This window comes from Thermobia domestica, chromosome 10 (assembly GCF_964235325.1).
Source record: "Thermobia domestica chromosome 10, izTheDome1.hap1.1, whole genome shotgun sequence".
Classification (NCBI taxonomy): Eukaryota; Metazoa; Arthropoda; class Insecta; order Zygentoma; family Lepismatidae; genus Thermobia; species Thermobia domestica.
Genome location: NC_137463.1, coordinates 26,041,085 through 26,059,542, shown reverse-complemented (window position 1 = coordinate 26,059,542; position 18,458 = coordinate 26,041,085). Strand labels below are relative to the sequence as shown.

General features: G+C 36.3%; 1 protein-coding gene across 2 annotated transcripts in view; it reads right to left on the bottom strand.

Moving 5' to 3' along the window:
- LOC145662381 (uncharacterized) overlaps window positions 1-18,458 on the bottom strand; it is a 174,644-nt gene that overhangs the window by 35,218 nt on the left and 120,968 nt on the right. The gene's annotated exons all lie outside the window — the stretch shown is intronic.

Sequence of the window (18,458 nt, the reverse complement as noted above, 5' to 3'; positions counted from 1 at the left end):
TGTAAGGGAGATATAGCATTACAATCATTACGTTTGAAGAAGATATTGCCTTGCCACAAAAAATACCTATTATTATTATTATTATTATTATTATTATTATTATTATTATTATTATTATTATTATTATTATTATTATTATTATTATTGTTGTTGTTTTACTTACCACTAGTGTTGTCTACCTTTATATGCAATGCAATATGTTACTAAAAAGCAAATCAAATAACACTCCTCGCCATTCACGGTCACGAACTCGAAATATATGATTTACAGTTCTCTGTGTTAGGGGAAATCACATTTATTATATTATTCTTTCAAATAACACGTTTCACAAGTTACTTCACTTTCAATGTGTAATTTCTTATCGTCACTAATAATAATCTTGTTCCGATAGGAAAATAGCCCCCCTCCTGCAAAAAAAAAAAGAAAAAGAAAAAAAAGCCCGACCGTAGCAAAACGACGTGAACCTTCTTTAGGCGATTAATCGGGTACAATATTTCAATAAAAGAGGATAAGTCCCTGGACACAAATATTTCAGTAAAAGAGGAAAAGTTATTCAAACTTCCTGAATACCTATTTATGGGCGAAATTTGGTTCCCTTGGAAATTTTTAAGAGTTTGAAGGGCCGCAATTTTGAACATTTTCATCTGATTATTCTGGTTAACAAACTCATCAAGTTATTTCAACAATTAATGTTTGTGCCAAGTTTCGTCTCAATCCGCTGAATATTAGGGTGGTTATGGCATTCACAAATAACGTTATATATATACAGATAGATAGATAAACAGACACACAGAGGGAGAGAGAAAAAGTGTATTGCTCCCTTCTCGCACCTGTGGTGGGTCAGAGCTAAACCGGGCCTCTGTGCAAAACGTATTGACCAGCCTAATCTAAACACTATGTATTATTAACAAAAAAAATTAAAAATGTCCTTACCGGAGATTCGAACTGATGACCTTCGCATTTGTAAGCCAGCACCTTAACCACTACACCAAGATCATGTCGTAGTGAACGTTTGGTTGTAAGCGTATTTGTTGTATTTGTGTTTTATGTTCCCACTTCAACAACTTTTAGTCTTTTTTCTCCGTTTAAGAGCTGTTTCTGGCTTTCTCTTTCGGTGTCGTCCTTTATTTAGACTATGCACTATTCGTATTCACAGCTTGTGTCCCTCGGCAATGTTTTATGCAGATTAGACTTTTCTTTTTGCACCTCAGTAAACATTTGATTGATTTAATTCTCATACTCTCCACGGATGGAGAGCAGGAATGCCAGACTCGAAAAATAGGTGTACATTTACTTTCCTGACAGATAATACAATGATGGATGATTCATATCTGAAAGAGGAGTGCTAATAACTTGGATGTTGATATGAATAAGTAACGATATGCATGTGGATATTGTGCCTTATTGCAACTGTACTGGTTTAAGGGTATAGAATTCATGGGCATTTATTCCGAAGTTGGGCGTCCACTTTCGCCACGTTTTTTTTCGCTGTCATCTCCTTTCCACATTTTCTGCAATTTGTTATTAGGTTCATTAATCCGTGCTCTTCACAAACTTTTAAAAGATTTTGCTCGTTATCAACGTATTCCTTCACAAATGTTAAAACTGTTAGTTCATTGCCCTTGTACATTCGCCATGTTCATAACATAAATGCTGGTTACTTTCCCACAATGCAACTGTTTGGTTACCTTGCGCCAAGTAGTTCCCTCCGCTCGCCGTACAGTCCCAAGTTTATAACCGCTTATATATAACAAATAAACATATTTTCGAGACCCTCATATATTATTAAGCACAAAAACGATCAAATTATCCATATTTTTCCTGTAAATTTTAAAAATTTTGCTGGAAACGGACGCCCAACTTGGGAACTTAACCCAATTCATGTGATAAACCGACAACGGTTTGTGCGCTATATGCAGCAAGGATAATAAAATTGACCAACACTTAAAAGCTGCATTTGATTTTATTGTCATCTTACTTATCATATTGCGTACCAATTCCTGATGCATTTTACTCAATTCCTATGTCCTGTTTCCTTCCTTGTTTGCCTATTCTACGTTCGCAACGTACCAGCACTCGGAAGTCCGATGCTTTAATATTAACCAAGCAGATATCAATATATTTCTAGTTGATCTTATAATAATAACACTTATTATGGGATTGCCTGCGCCGTACCAGAACGGTGTAAGAAAGGACACTACAAATTATGGTCCAGTGCTTTTAGTCTTAGTTCCATTTCACCCCCAATCTTAAAAATATCGGCCATTGCATTTAGACTTAGTCCTATTTCACCACTCAACCCTAAAAAGACCGTCCAATATTTTTTGCCTTAGTCTCATTTCAGCTTTAAAACTTATAATGTTCGCCCAATGCTTTTAGTTTTAGTCTCATTTCTGCCATCAACCTTAAAAACATTACCCAATGTTTTTACACTTAGTCCCATTTCATCCCTCAACGCTAAAAAGACCGACCAATGCTTTTAATCTTAGTCCCATTTCAGTTCTTGGCCCTGAAAATATCGCCCACTCTTTTCTTCTTAGTCAATTTAAGACCTCAGTCCTAAAAAGATATCCCAATGCTCTTAATTTTAGTCCCGTTTTGATCATAACACTAAAAAAGATTGCCCAATGCTTATAGTATTAGTTCCATTCTTTTATTTTGCCTCGCTAAGAAGGAAACATCTTTTTTGTGCATTTCATAAAACTATTGATTTTAACATTTGAGAAAAAAAAGTTATACATCCAAGATATGTTATCAGTCACATAGCTACTAATGTTTGCATCCACATTTTTTAGACATGTTGTATATTCAATCCAATTATCCTTTCCATTCCCTTTATTTGTATACACATACTGCCAGAAAAATATGTTACGCTTACTTTTTTAATCAAAAGACATCAGTATGACTTTAACGTTAGTATATTGTATTTAGGTCACGTTTTCATGGATGGATTAGCCACATGTTAAGAGCGCGTTGTCAATTAATGCCTAATATTACCAGTTTCGCAATTAATGTGTCACAATGAAATATATATGTACAGTATGTATGTATGTATGTATATATATATATATACACCAAGCGAGTCAAAAGTCCCTTGCCATAGGCCAACTCGGTAACTATTGAAGATACGAAAAAATGATAAGAGAACATTTTAATTGCCAAGTGTGGGTTGTCAATCTAAAATGGTGCAATTTTCGTAACCGAAACAACCGTTTAAGTTCGACATTGTTAAAGCGCCCAATAATAAACAAAAAATACAACGTTGCCACGTCAGTGGAGGACAAGATGGAATGAAATAATCTGGAGCGTGATATACCCTGGGTCAAGGAGAATAGAAAGGGGAGCAAGTTAAAGAACAAAGGAGCAGACCTATTTGCAGGGCCCACGACAGTGGCGTCAGCACCACAAGGGGAAGGGAGGAAACAGGAGCTATACGAGGATGACAAAATGTCGTTTTCTAATAGGTTTGCTGTATATGTTAGTAGGAAGAAATGTACATACGCAACAGTCTTGGGTACTATGCCAATAGGTGCTCAAATTGGTGTCCCTTCTGCTGGCAGCACAAACGGATACAGCGTCGCACACTACCACACATATGCCGGAGTGCTTGGGGTGTTATTGCTCTACACACGTTCCGCATATTCTCGTCGCGATTTTAAAACTCGCGACACAGAATCGCACCTGGCCTAAACTACGCGGGAGTTCATCTCGCCTAGGAAATAATGTCGTCAGCATAAAACCTCGTCACAGCGATTTCTTCGATGTAGAATGTTTCTATATATTGCTATATGTATATATTTAGTAATAACACATAATTGAATTAAAATAATTAGGCGTTTTCGATCAAAGATAAATGTTTTTCTTGTATTGAGATCTTGCACACGTATGTGAAGTTGAACGATTGTTTTATTCAATGTCAGTCATCCTATCACCAACGCCACTAATTTCCTTTAATTAGCCCTATCGTCATAATTAAGCGTTTCAGACCAAAGTCATACTCTCCCATGATACGAAATGACCTCCGCCCTTTAAAAAAAGAAAAAAGCTCTGGTCTATAGAATAGAAGCCAAATAATGTATTTTTCCTTTAGCCTGTGCAAATACATGCATTTCAGTAAAACAAAATACGTATAAAAATTAAACATCCTTGTCAATTTCCCTTGCCGTTTTTTCTTTTTTAACCTCTACAGCTCTGAGCTAAGGGTAATTCTTTTCGGGCTACTTCTTCCTACATCCAGTGATGCTGTGCATTGTTGAAGCAAACAACAGTTCCTCTTTCCTCTGATTAATTTCAACTTCCAAACCGTAAGAATAAATCTCTAATTTCAAACAAACCACATATTATGTTTTCTGTATTTTTTAAAAAAAATCAGAAGTTTTTTGGGAAATATTTTACTTAAAATTGGGAAAGATGAATTTACACCCTGATTATTGACCCGTTTTAAGCCCAAGCAGTAAAGATGATTGAGAATCGCCAGAAACATTTACGCTATAATCAATGAATGATTAAATTATTTTATTTTACGAAAGCTTTTGTGGAACATTTTTTTAAGATCATATAGTATACACGTGCGAGTAATGGGGAAAGAGAGAGGGTTATGTCACTTTTCATTACTGACCGACTTCAAATCCAAGAATTGGAGATTGTCGGTTTATTTTATATGTATATGTCCATTCAATTCAAACCAGTCAACATTTTTACGCTTCTAATCTCTAAAGTGAACACGTTACTTAAGTTCCTTTCTTCTTTTTCTTCTTCTTTTTCTTCTTCTTCTTCTTCTGCTGCTGCTGCTGATTATTATTATTATTATTATTATTATTATTATTATTATTATTATTATTATTATTATTATTATTATTATTATTATTATTATTATTATTATAAAGCTAACCAAGAAAGTTCTGTCGCGTTTTGTAGAGCTCTGTGTTCAATTGGACCTCACATCGTGAGTTGAGTGCGAATGGAGATAAAGCGTACGTCATTTGTTGGTATGGGTATATCCAACATACTAGCTGGTTGTGGCAGTTCAGTTACACCATGAACGTGCGTAAGGGCAGAGTGAACAGAGGACCTCCATAGAGCGTCATAAGGTCGTGTATGCTGTACGAGTTCAAACTGGGGTCAAGGCATTTCGTGAGGGTGTCGTGACTACGCGGACAATGCAGCGGTGGTTTAACAAGTTGAAGGATTGTAACGAAACACTCGAAGACGCACCACGTGCCGGAAGACCAACACATGTACAACATAAAGATGTCCAGGCAGCAACTGAGGCAAACAGTGGCCAGACATGTGAGGAACTGGGACTACAATTCAGTGTGAGTGGAGAAACCATTCGACAGCATCTCCACTCAACTTGGTAAACACTACAAGTTGGGTCGATGGGTCCCACATAATTTGACTCAGGGCCAGAAGGCAACGCGAGCAGACACCTGTGTTTCTGTGCTGTTTCGACTGAGGAAAAAGCCATTTCTGGACAGGATGTTCACATGTGATGAGAAGTGGTTTCTGTGTGAAGCTCCACGGCGCCGTCATCATTGATTAGCATCCCATCAACCGGTTCCAAAACAGCCGAAACCAGCACTGCACCAGAGCGGTTTTGGTGAAGCGATATTTTGGTCCGCGAAGTTTTGGACGGTGATCCATTGACCAAGCGAAATTTTAACCCTCGAGGTTTTGGGCGGCGTGGTTTTCGGCGGTGATGTTTTAGTAAGGCAAGATATTGGCTGGGTGAGATTTTGGCCTGCGAGATTTTCGGAAGCGAGGGTTTGGCCAGGCAAGATTTTAGACCGGCGATATTTTATTCCGGGTGGTTTTGGCCCTCGAGATTTTATGCAGCGATGTTTCTGCTGCGAAATTTTGTCGAGTACAAGGAATTTAAGCTCATTTACTAAAGTTGTTCAAGAAAGAAACATAATACATGTAAAAGTGAAAGTTGTCTTTTACATTATAAGAATTTTTACAATATGTGGATATGAATGTTCTGAAGGGAGTGTCAGGTAGAAATCTTAAATATGCAATATGTCCGAAATGACCAAAATTAGGCATTAATCCCTTGTACGGTCTCATATCTACTTGATGAGAAGGTGAAACGATCAGTAGATCTCTAAAAATCAGATAATGTACTAGTGTTATCTCGAAATCGTTTGTACAAGAAAAATAGCAATAGCTTTGTTTGGACTCTTTTTTCGCAACAAACTTTCCTGCACAACATCCTTACAAATAGCTCCTTTCGTCATTAAAACTTTCCTTACTTTTTCTCCATTTAGGAAACTTGTTTATTAAACAACTCACGCGAAAGAATGGCTCCCGTTATCTTTTCTTATAACTCTAGGAAACGCGTTAAAAATAAATGTTTTTAACTCCACACCGTTTGTAAAATTATTTGTTTACTATGAAGTTTTACTTCTTTAAAAAAAATGGAGAAAGAAAGAAAGAAAGAAAAAATCAATGTGAAGGCTTAAAGCAGAACGGAGTAAGTTCTCAAGTGAAGCAAAAGTTAGATGAGTTAAACCTACGCATAATCTACAGGGCAAGAAGAGACTAATGGAGCTCAACTCTTCAGGGAGAGATTTTTTTTACTCATTAGTACTAAGAAAAATATATTTTCTTATTAGTTTCGTCACCTATATCTCCATCGTCATAAGTATTTCAAATAACTTGTCATAATTGGATCGAGACCATTCCATCCATCAGGATATGTTGCTGTAAGTTGTCCACTTTGACGTTGAAAACAGTTATTATCCACCATTAGCAACCTTTTCGAACCGTCTTCTTCTGTTTCTTATTTTTTTTCTTCGGGCATACATATTAAATACTCAAGAAAGCGACTTTAATATTTTAAAACCATATCCTAACAATTTTTAATTTTGTTAGCCCCGCGTATCGTAGTCGCTAACGCTCTCGCCTTCGGTGCGAGCGATCCCGGGTTCGATTCCCGGTGGGGTCACTCGGTCCAAAAAGTGTAACACGCTTTTTCAGGCCAGCCACTATAACCGCCACCAGGTTATAGAAGTATTTTTTGTGGACGCCCTGTATATTCCGTAAAGACAGTGATTATTATTTTCGATTTGTACTTTATTCTGCGACGGATATAAGTTCTTTCTTCGGTGGGAATTGCTTCTTTCCCACACAACTGGACAAAGAAGCCTTTCATCGCTTTTTCATATATATATTCAAAACATTGCTTTTGGTGAGAACATTTCAGTTAGTGACGAACCATTTGAGTGTTTCTCCCTGACTTATATGCACAGTATATATTCTATAGTTACTGGGAACTGAATTAAGTGCTTTCTTTAATCGCTTATGAAACATTGCAATAGATTAGAGCAGATTAGACCAGAACAGGTATTCAAGTGACCAGAGTGACGCCGGTTGCGTTGGTTTTGCAGTCCCTTATCTGTACTTTCTCACGTCCGAGTTATCGCAGTGTCTCGTCCATTGTGGGCACTTGACATAAATTATTTTCCGTATTCTGTTTGCATGTGCACACAGGTGATTTAACTGAGTGGTTTTTGGAATGAACTGCCAACACTTTTCAGTCGAACATTGCAGCCCGTACCTTCAGCTTTGGTGCTCAGGGAGTTTGACTCCAGGTTTAGAAGCAGTCACCACGCACGTTGCTTCGGGAATCAAGTATGATTCTGTGTTAAGCGGCACAAGCTATTAGCCGGCGAAGGACGTTTTCTTACGGCTAGCCCCAACCAGTGAAGTCCCAGGTCCGCAGACCTTGTGCGTGTATGTCAGTTATATACGCGTCCTCCAACATCAGCATTCTACTTTTTCTTTTTAATTTGGAAGACTCATCTTTACGCTTCAGGATTGTTTGGCGCAGCAACTGGATTCCTCATGGGATTGTCGAGGCAACTTTTCCCCCAGTGCTAATCCCCCAAGTGCGTCAATGGTGTGAATTGATTTTCCCCCTCAATCACATTTTGTTCCCCCCCAAAGAAGTCAACTGAAGTATCCCCACCGGGGATGCTCGCTTTACCCCTCAAACTATGCTTAGTATAACTCCAAATTTCACTTATTTTTGTTATTTCTTGTAAATTTAATCTAGCTGTATTTCGAAATGATCGATGTAAACTGTTCAGTTTTGGTCATTTCTACTTACCACCTAATTACCCACTATTTTCAACGTTGTTTAGTAGAACTATATTATTATGACTACGGTTGTTACTTGCAACTGTACCTTCGTACCCTTCAGTTCGTCATCGTTTGTGAATTTGAATGTACTAATTGCGTATAACAAAGCCACATATAGATTTATAAATGTTCTTAGCGGTTGGCCAAGAAGAAGTAAACAAATAGCTCCTTCTACCATACTTGGCGAAGTTCGGATATGTCATATTCATCCTCTATATTTGTATCGATTATCATCTTATTTTAATTTTTGTTATAACATGTTATTTCATTTTCCAGTGTACTCTTTGTTAGCACATGGTCTTCATTCCCTAGTAGGTTGTGTGTATGCAACTCAAAAGTTGCTTTTAATTTGTGATAATTAGCATAGTAATCACTGCTTTTACAGTTTACGGAAATGAACTTTTGAAACTGTACTCTAATCTGAGATATAGGTATTCTCTCGTAAGTATATGTTAACGTACACGCTGGGGGATACTCTCCTAGTGAGCAGACATGTTAATGAAGGTGATTTTTAGGTGAATAAGCGAATAATTCAAGATTTGTTTCATCATTTGTTAATACGACTGGTTCTCCGTGTCATTGTCCGTGTCTGTATAAGCATTTCAACTGGAGCGTTTTTTTTTTTTTTTTTTTAAGTTAACCCGTCATTTTTCCATCTTTTCGCTGTACAGTTTGCTGTCCACGCAATTAATGTTGTCTGAAAAACTTCAGTGTAATGTTTTACTTTGTTTGAATAACGTAGCCCATAGTGAATCAACTCATCTTCAACCTAACAGTAAAGTAATTTTTAAGTGTTGACTTTCCGTGCCCATCACGGAATCGATATTTGGAGAAAAAAAGTCGTGATGAGCACAGCTTTAGCGGGAAGTAGAAGCACAAGCTCGAAATTTGAATTGAGAGATTTTAAATATTTGGCCTTCGATTTGACCTTGGTGTGAGAAATCGGGACCAGCAACAATCCATTTCTTATTTGATAGGCTAATATCTAGATTTTCTTAAAAAAAAATGTCCGGTTTAACTGATAATTTTAGTGGTTTTCACAAGACTGAAGTAGGTTTTTTTTCGCAACCTGTATGTATTAATGCAAAGTGGAAGCTTTCAATATGAGTGGAAAAATTAACATATGCTTGTGATCATGGCTATCGCTCGAGCCGAATTATTAACTAAATAAATCTTAGAGAGCTACGGGGACAAGAGTGAGTACAACATTAAAACACGTTCAGAAAGGTTTAGTGGGGTGTGTGTATGTCACACAATATATATGTGCATAGTTATTGTCGGTAGATTTATTAAATTAATAAATCTCTTATTTATTACACATGCCACACACACACACACACACACACACACACACATATATATATATATATATATATATATATATATATATATATATATATATATATATATATATATATATATATTTGGGGTAAGGCATTTATTGTCTCATTTTGAAATTTGAACCTTCAGACTATGTCCTTTGGCCTAATTTTATCCCCCCCAATATAGGTTATCTAATTCGCACACTGTATATATATATATAAAGGGCTACAGTGCATTAGAAAGGCAAAGTGTGATTTTGGTGATGAAAATTATTATAAATATTCTGTGTTCAGTGTTGTGTTCCTTCCTCTTCGTTATTTGTTTTTATATCATAGCATTCTAATAAATAAGTATAGCGTTATTTAATCCAGAGTGTTTTCGTTGTTTGTGTGAGTGATGTTTGCGTGCGTTATGGTCTGGATGGCCGTCTGATCGTCCGTGAGGTTTTCGAGATGAGACACCCGAACCTCCCGGAGCCTAATGCTTGTCTCATCATTGAGACCGACGAGCGATTTGGAAGCAATTTGTAACCCCTTCTTGGAGAGGTCCTTCATCGTCCTATCCAGGTAAGTTCAGGTATTAGGAAAATACTTATTGGTAGGACCATGAACCACGAACAGAGACTCGAACACGGAGTGGTTACACCACCCTGAATGAGGTTTTCCTGGGTTTTCCTCATTCACACCAGGCAAATGCCGGGGTGGTACCTAACTTATAGGTCCCAGGCCGCTTCCTTCCTTTCTTCCTTCCCTTTGCCCGGATTGTGTGCACGCCGAGGGACGTTATCCCTCAAATCGTGACGGGCTAAATGGCCTTAGGTGTCGAAACCCCAGAAATCTACAGCTTAAATCCTAAAATTTATTTTCGAACGACGAAAGGGGTGATCGTGAAAAGAAGGAAAGATTACAAAGAATTTACTTGTTTCATGGCTTCTATATGCCGAAAAAGGGATAATTAGATGCCTACCTTTGTATTTGTTTATTCATCCTGATGTATAGTATGATTAAAAAAAACAATGGAAATTTTGAAAATTTAATAATTTCATGAATATATATATATATATATATATATATATATATATATATATATATATATATATATATATATTAAATATTTGTCGCACTTAATAGTAAAAATAATACTATTTTATCTTAGAATACATACAGTGCAAGTTTAGTAACCGGTGGTCACTGGCCAAATCAATGCCAATATCATCTCTTACATCTCTTACTTACTTACCGTTCCCGATACATTGGCCAAAAAATTCCGATTTCGGGAGATTTAAGAAGCCATATCTAGGTAACCGTAAGTCATGGGGAGATTATATTAGTGTTGATCAATACCTAAGAGGATGTTAATCATTTTTGTACCAAATACTAACTGGTGGCACTGCCAAACCGGTGACCACTGGCCAAACTAGTGACCAGTTGGCCAGTGACCACCGGTTACCAAAATTGTACTGTATGTTTTCTAAAATAGCATTATTTTTACTATTTTATATTTTATATTTTTTATATTTATATATTTTTAAAAATTTGTTTTCATGAAATTATTTATTTTTTTTAAAAATTTCTCGTTTTTTTCTAATCATCCTGTAAATATGTTCACTCCTGCAGAAACGATACCGTTCAACGTATCGAAACTAAATTTTGAACTTAAGATTTATTTAAGACTCTTTAGTTTTTTTTCGAATTTTCGAGGGTGAAAATAAATAACTGCAAGTTTCTCGAAACCAGCTGAAAGAATTTTGCTTATAGTTCATAAATCAATATTATATCAACAAACCTATACTGTAGTATAAGCTATTTATCTGGGAAAATCCCAGGAAGGGTAGTTTATCCTTAAGTGTAAATTCTTTTCAGACAAATTTCTCCAAAACGACTCAGACGATTTTGTTCATATTTTACAAACACATTATTTACTCATAACCTTATAATATGACATAACTCATTTATCATTTAAAAAAATCAGAAAGGTGGTTTATTCCTAGGAATGAATCCGGAATGGTCTTAAATGCCGTTTATACCTAGTTCAATCAATTTGGGATTTATTTTTGCAAATATACATATATTAACACGTTCGCTGCGGCAGTGTAAAACTATTTAGATCTCAGTGCTATACGAGTTTCCGTGTGTCTCGTTCAAGAGTTGTCCGTCGGTGTGTTACGAGTCAGCAGTGACTCCTGTACAGATCTTACTTTCAGCTTTTCTCCACAGATGACGACACGGTATTTCAAATTCACACTTCAGCCATCTGTTGATAGTATCTGAAGCTACATTACGCCAACGCAGGACGCGTCACCGTTGACTCGTGTAGCGCGTGGATGCTAGTAATGTTAAAAATCTGTAAAAATGAAAATACACAAACGTACAGGGGTAATATAATGCATAAAACGGCACCGCACAGAATCGACGTATCGCACGAGCTACCGGTGTCCCGTGACGCAGCAAACGTGTTAAGGAGTGGAATGTGCATCTACTTTTCCACATAGCCGCCCGCTACAATTATACATTTTCCCATATTCCTTAGATTTGTGAGTACGTCTGAATCATTCTAGGATAGTCTGCTTTACGTCGTCATCACTATTCAAGTCTTGACCTTCGGGGAATTCTTTAAGGGTCTCAAAGAGGTGGAAACAATATGGCGGTCCTTCAGTTCAATCCATATTTTAACTCGTCTGAGTCGTTCAGAAAGGGAAAAGCCGTTTTAGAATTCAACATGTACTAACTTTGCGAAACAATAAATACAAACGCCTAATGAATGATTGTGTTTACTTTTTCTAACCAAAAATTACACACCTTTACAAATTCACGGAATGTTATTCGACGACTGTTATTTATTTATTTATTTATTTATTTATTGTAAAGGTAAGGGATTAGGTTTAGGAAATTTCTTTAATCATCTATTTTTGTTTATATAATCATATTTGACTTCGTATCACACAGACTAACCCCAGCCATTAGAGGGCTACGCCCTCTCTTTGGCATAGGTTTCAATACGTATTAGTGTTGCTAATACAGGTACAATAGATGGTCTAAGTGTAATACAAAAAAAAACAATAAATTGAGAAAAGAAGAAAACTCGACGTGAAATTAGTGTTGAAAACAAAACAATATATATAAGGTAGTGCAAGATATCATACTAATGTTGCAAATATACAAATATAATATAATTAAAGTATACATGTAACAAGGTATACAATATATATATATATATATATATATATATATATATATATATATATATATGTATATATAAGCAGATATGATAATGATATGAAGTGTATTGACGTCACAAACACATTGGGAACATTAGTTGACTCATGATGGTTATATCTTCTGTCTCGGGGCGACTCGAGACTGATGTAAGACGTAATGATAGCCCAATGCTAGTGATGAGTGAAGAACATGTGCTAAAATGGAAAAATATGAGGTATATGATCTCTGACGACGTAAATGTCAAATATGGCTGTCTCTGCGGCGTCCAAGTTTGTTGTCTTAACATACAGTGTGGTGAGTATATTGAGGGGTGAGTGCTGGTATCGAAATGGAACATCTGTAATGGTGTCAAGTCTTAAAGTGTCCAGATAGAGTGGATGAGCATTGGTAATGCGTGACTGAATGTATCTTGATCGGAATGTAGCAAGATGATCGAAAATGGCTGGAAAGTCTATGTGTTCGTAGGTCATGTAGTTTGGATATGGTAAGCGAATCCGATATGCAAAGCGAATAACATGGCGTTCCATAACTGCTAACTTCTCGTAGAGTTTAGATGAAGCGTGACACCAGGCAATGTGACCAAAGGTGAAAAGAGGTCTGAGAAAAACCTTGTATGTCTTTAGTAAGACATCCGCACTTAGTCCCCAAGTTGTGCCCGTAAGGCGGCGTAGAAGATTTAATCTAATTGATGCTTTTTGCGCCAGTTTTTGAAAGTGAGGCTTCCAGGTGAGTTTGGTATCGAATACCACATCAAGATACGTAGCGGAGGCGCTTGGTCGAAGTAAATGCCCGTCAACTGATATAGAAAGATTAGCTGGATTTCGGCGTACTTTAGTTCGACGTTTAGGTGGAAGGAAAACAATGGTTTGTGTTTTCTCTGAATTGACAGTTAATTTCCATTTCCTGCACCAGATAAGAAAATTCTCGAGTGGACGACTGTTAATGACAATCTGTTTATAATACTAAATTTTCTCAAGAATGACTGCTGGGCGCTGGGATCGACGACGCCTGGGATCGTCAGTGACAGATGCACGTTCATATTTGATGCGTTTTCACCATTCAAATGTCTTACACTCTATGTCTCATTAGCATGTTGTGACTGAAGTCCTATGTAAATTGCAACTGATTTTATGCTTTTCTCTGGCGCGCAAAGTAACTGCCATCTACCAGTAACAGGATACAGTTACTAGTTCCCACTGTACACACTACTCCTCCCTCGGATTCGAATTGTAAAAATAGTCTCGGATTAACTTCGCATTATAACAGCTATAAGAGTCAGGGTAAAGTGTTCTCACTCCTGTTTCGAAGGGTATTCAGCAGTGCTTTCCAATTGGATAATAATGTTTAAGGTAGAAGCACGCATATGCAGAATTGGAGAAAGGACAGAGATAGATAAAGCAAATTAGGAAAGGGGACGAAATAGAGAACGGAATTTATTTGCAATGTACGGGTACTCATAGATATACAACTATTTTATCTGCCAAACCATTGATGCTCTTGTTTGTCTCTCCCCATTGTTATTTTATCAGGATCAGGCTTTTTGTCTGTTGATTCTTCTCTCTGTATGATTTGCTAAGAATTGGGATAGCACACTGTGACTTTACAGAACATCCAGTTGTAAACGGTTATTATAGACCATGTGAGCTTTAAATGAATTCTTCCGTAATCTTTCATCTACATTTAATGATCCGTTCTCTTTAAACTAACATGAGTTTGGTGCTCAGATAACACAGGAATGTTAGACTAAAGATATAATTTTGACATTATAAGAAGTAAGGGTATCCATAGAAGGAATATTAAATAATGTTTGCAAGTTACTGTTTATAAAACAAAGTCATGATTACACAGTCACACGCACGTGGTGGGACGCGGTGGCTCAGTGGTAGAACACTTATCTCTGGTGCGTGGGGTCCTTGGTTCGATCCACAGCCAAGTAAGTTTCTGGTGGACAACATCGTGTCCGTGGGTTCTCTGGGTTACTTCGTTTCCTTCCACTTTTCATCATTCACTTGCTTTAATAATCATCCATCTCTCTTAGTCTAAAGGGAATAATTGTGTGGCGTTAAAATGAAAGATTTCATTTTTAAGTGCTTGTGGTAGCCTCCAATCTTAATTATCAGCGCACTCTTACTTTCCCGCGCCATAATTTGCAATTGTTCATTTATCTGCTTGGACAACATGAGTAAGAAAATGACCGGTCTCCTCTAGTGGTCCTGCCTCATTACGTCAGGTAAAAAGGACACAACCCGTCTTTGGACAGAAGCAAAACTATGTAAGCAGCTCAATGATGTTGAATGTACATAGGTGTTGAACTCGCAGGATTCCTAATTCAGTGTTGTAGAGTATTAATAAGTTATAGAGACTTGTCTAATTAACTGTTTGCCTTGTGTATCAAAACACGCACAAAAAGTCATGAAGAAAACTGAACATAAACCAATGTAAAAGTTTAGGTAACTTTCACAGAGGTAGTCGAACAAACAAACCAGAAATGTTGAGTCATTGACTTGTAAAATCAAATTAAAATTAAGTGATCTATTCAAGAAAGTATGATGAATTCACTTATGTTCAAATCACTGACTTCTTGGGAGGCTGTATACTTTATTGAGAAGAATATATATATATATATATATATAGATATAGATATATATTTGTGCTCTGTTTAACGATGAATAGTTTAATTGCCAGTATTTGCAGAATAAATCTTTTCATATAGAAATAAAAAAGAAAGAGGTACTGTTTCCAAATAACCTTCAGAAATTACGAAATGAAACCAGTTACTTTCATATTAATTACACAAACAAAACAATCATTAAAATTAATTTTTTTTAAAAAAAAGAAAGGAAAAAGAAGAGAAAAGACAAAAATATTATTTTGTGTGAAAGGAAAGTTGAATATAAGTCTGAGAGGGACAGATTTACATTTCTTTTTCCCTTTCAAATAAACTTCCACACGAACAAATTTCATTTAATTTAATTTCATTTATTCTGTGCCTTGGTTTGAGGTTAAATCTGTTTCTTCCTGTTCAAAGAAAAAAAGTCATAATGTCCTTAATAAACTGTAGAGAACACTCTAAAAAGTTAATGAGAAAGAAACAAAACTTTACATCGAGCTCTATACAATGTTACAACTTTTCTGCGTTTCAAATTATGGGGAGAGATTTGAATTTAATTGTAGACATTTAATAGAGCCAAATATAACTAACTAACTCTATGCCCTTTGAAACCCGGAGGTTCAATGCCGCTTTTACAAAAGCTTTCCATTGTCTTCTATCCTTAGTCAACTGGATCCAACTTCTACTTTATATTCCTATTTCTGCGAGATCCATCTTAACATAGTCCTCCCATCTGCATCTAGATTTACCTAATGATCGTTTTACGATTGGTCTTCCAGTCAAGACTTTGAAAGCGTTTCTACTTTCTTCTATCACAGCTACATGACCTGCTCACCTAAACCTCCTAGACTTGATGACCCTAACAATGTTTGGTAAACGGTATAAATTGTGCAATTCCTCGTTATGAAGTTTCCACTATTTCCCATTACCGTCCCTCTTGGATCCGAATATTCGTCTCCGGGTCTTGTTCTCAGACACTTTCAGTTTGCATTCTTCCCTCAGAGTAAACGACCATGTTTCGTAACCATACAGAACAACAGGCATGATTATCGGTTTATATGTTTTAAGCTTCACATTTATCGACAGAATTTGCGACGACAAAAGATTTTGAACTGCATGATAACACGAATTCCATGCTTTTGATTTCTTTGTGAATATTGCTTTGGTCTATTAATATTAGTCCTAGATATTTGAGAGTATCAATTTTATCAAAGGTAGTATTTGATACTTTAACGCATCCATAATTTGCAGTATTACGATCCCGGCTAACTTCTATGTATTTAGTTTTCTCTGCATTTACTTTTAAACCCATGTTCCTGCAAGCGTTTAATAAGACCTCTGCATTTCTTTCTGTTGTTCTATCATCCTCTATTATATTTACATAATCAGCATACACCATAACCTAATGAATACCATTCAGCCCTAGGCCCTGGTTGTTATCTTTGATTTTCCTTATAGCTTGCAGGCTAGAGTTGAATAATAATGGCGACAGCGCATTTGCTTGATTCAGGGGAACGAAATATAAAAATTCAATATTTATGAAAGTTATATATATATATAAATTAATACTGCAAATTGTCGGTACGTTAAATACAGTATGAAGTAAAACTTTTGGCAAAGTAGACACTTTTTAATATGCACGATTAACGTTAACAGACTAAAACCGTAAGCACAAAGAAATTAAATGTCAATTGAAAGCAAGAAATATCACTTAAAATTCTTTCTTCTTCGGGAATTCTGTTGACGAATTCAAAAATAAAATATATAAAACTATAATTATGCCTGTTGTACTGCATGGTTCGAAAAATAGTCGCTTACTTTGAAGGGAAAACGCAGTTTGAAAGTATTTGTAAACAAAATCCTGACGCAAATATTCAGACGCAAGAGGAACAGGAATGGGAAATGACGGAAATCCTATAATGAGGAACTACATAATTTATGCCACTTACCGAATATTGTTTATGACATTAAGGCTAGAAGGTTCAGGTGGGCAGATCATGTAGCCTGAATGGAAGAGAGTAGGAATGCTTTCAAGTTTTTAACTTGAAATCCAATTGGAAATGAGCTATTAGGAATACTTAGAAGTAGATAGGAGAGCAATATTGAGATGGGTCTTGCAGAAATATGAAAACTGGATCCAGTTGGCTAAGGACAGATGTCAAAGGAGAGCTTCTGTGACTGCGACATTGAAGCTTCGGGTTCCATAGACCATAGAATTAGTTAGTCACATATATGCATTGCCATAAACACACGGAAATAAGACAATATAATAATTATAAAGTAATTTAGTATATTGAGTTCCATACGCAAAAATAAGAGGATATATTATTGTGAAAGAGTTTCAATACTTTTACTTGATTAGGAGTCGCTGAATCATTGTTAAAGGGCTCATTTATACAGGGTGTACCAAAAAGGATTTTACAACTTTGAAAACTCATATTGATTTATTTAGCTTACAGACATGGTTTCGGTATCATTTTGTACCAAAACATATCAATCTTTTTTCTTTTTGTTTTACGTTAGACCCTATACCTAAAGAGGCTCAATGTGGCTTCAATTAGTGATGTGGCACACATCATATCTGGTCACACTTGCTCTACAACGTCTTCAAACCTGAAGATTTGTTGTGTCTTACCAAACATCCAGTTTCAATAAAACATTTTTAACACTGATAAGTAGTAAGCTTACTGGAAGCATCTTTACCATACTTTGTACGAAAATTACGTTGCACAGTTGTTGCAGACTTGGATTCTCCAAACCAAAACTCACAGCAAGTAGACTCGGGACCAGTAAAAGCAGCCATCTTTGCTGCAACTGCCACTAGCGCTTGCGGTGGCTTGTTTCTGAACTAGTGTACTACGTGAGTCAAAACTTGATGTATTTTGCTACAAAATATCACCAAAACCACGTCTGTAAGATAAATAAATAAATCAATAAGAGTTTTCAAAGTTGTAAAGTTCTTTTTGATACACTCTATATTTTAAAGAATTCCCATTTTATCCCATGTTATACCAATTGGTACACTATAAGGTAATAGATATGATTTTTGTTGTTTACACACGAGCTGTCGTTTAACGTCTCGCGATTATGTCCTTTCGGTTAACGGAGTCAGCTGTCTTCCTTTAGCCTAAAATCGGGGACGTAATAGAACGTATACGAGAGCA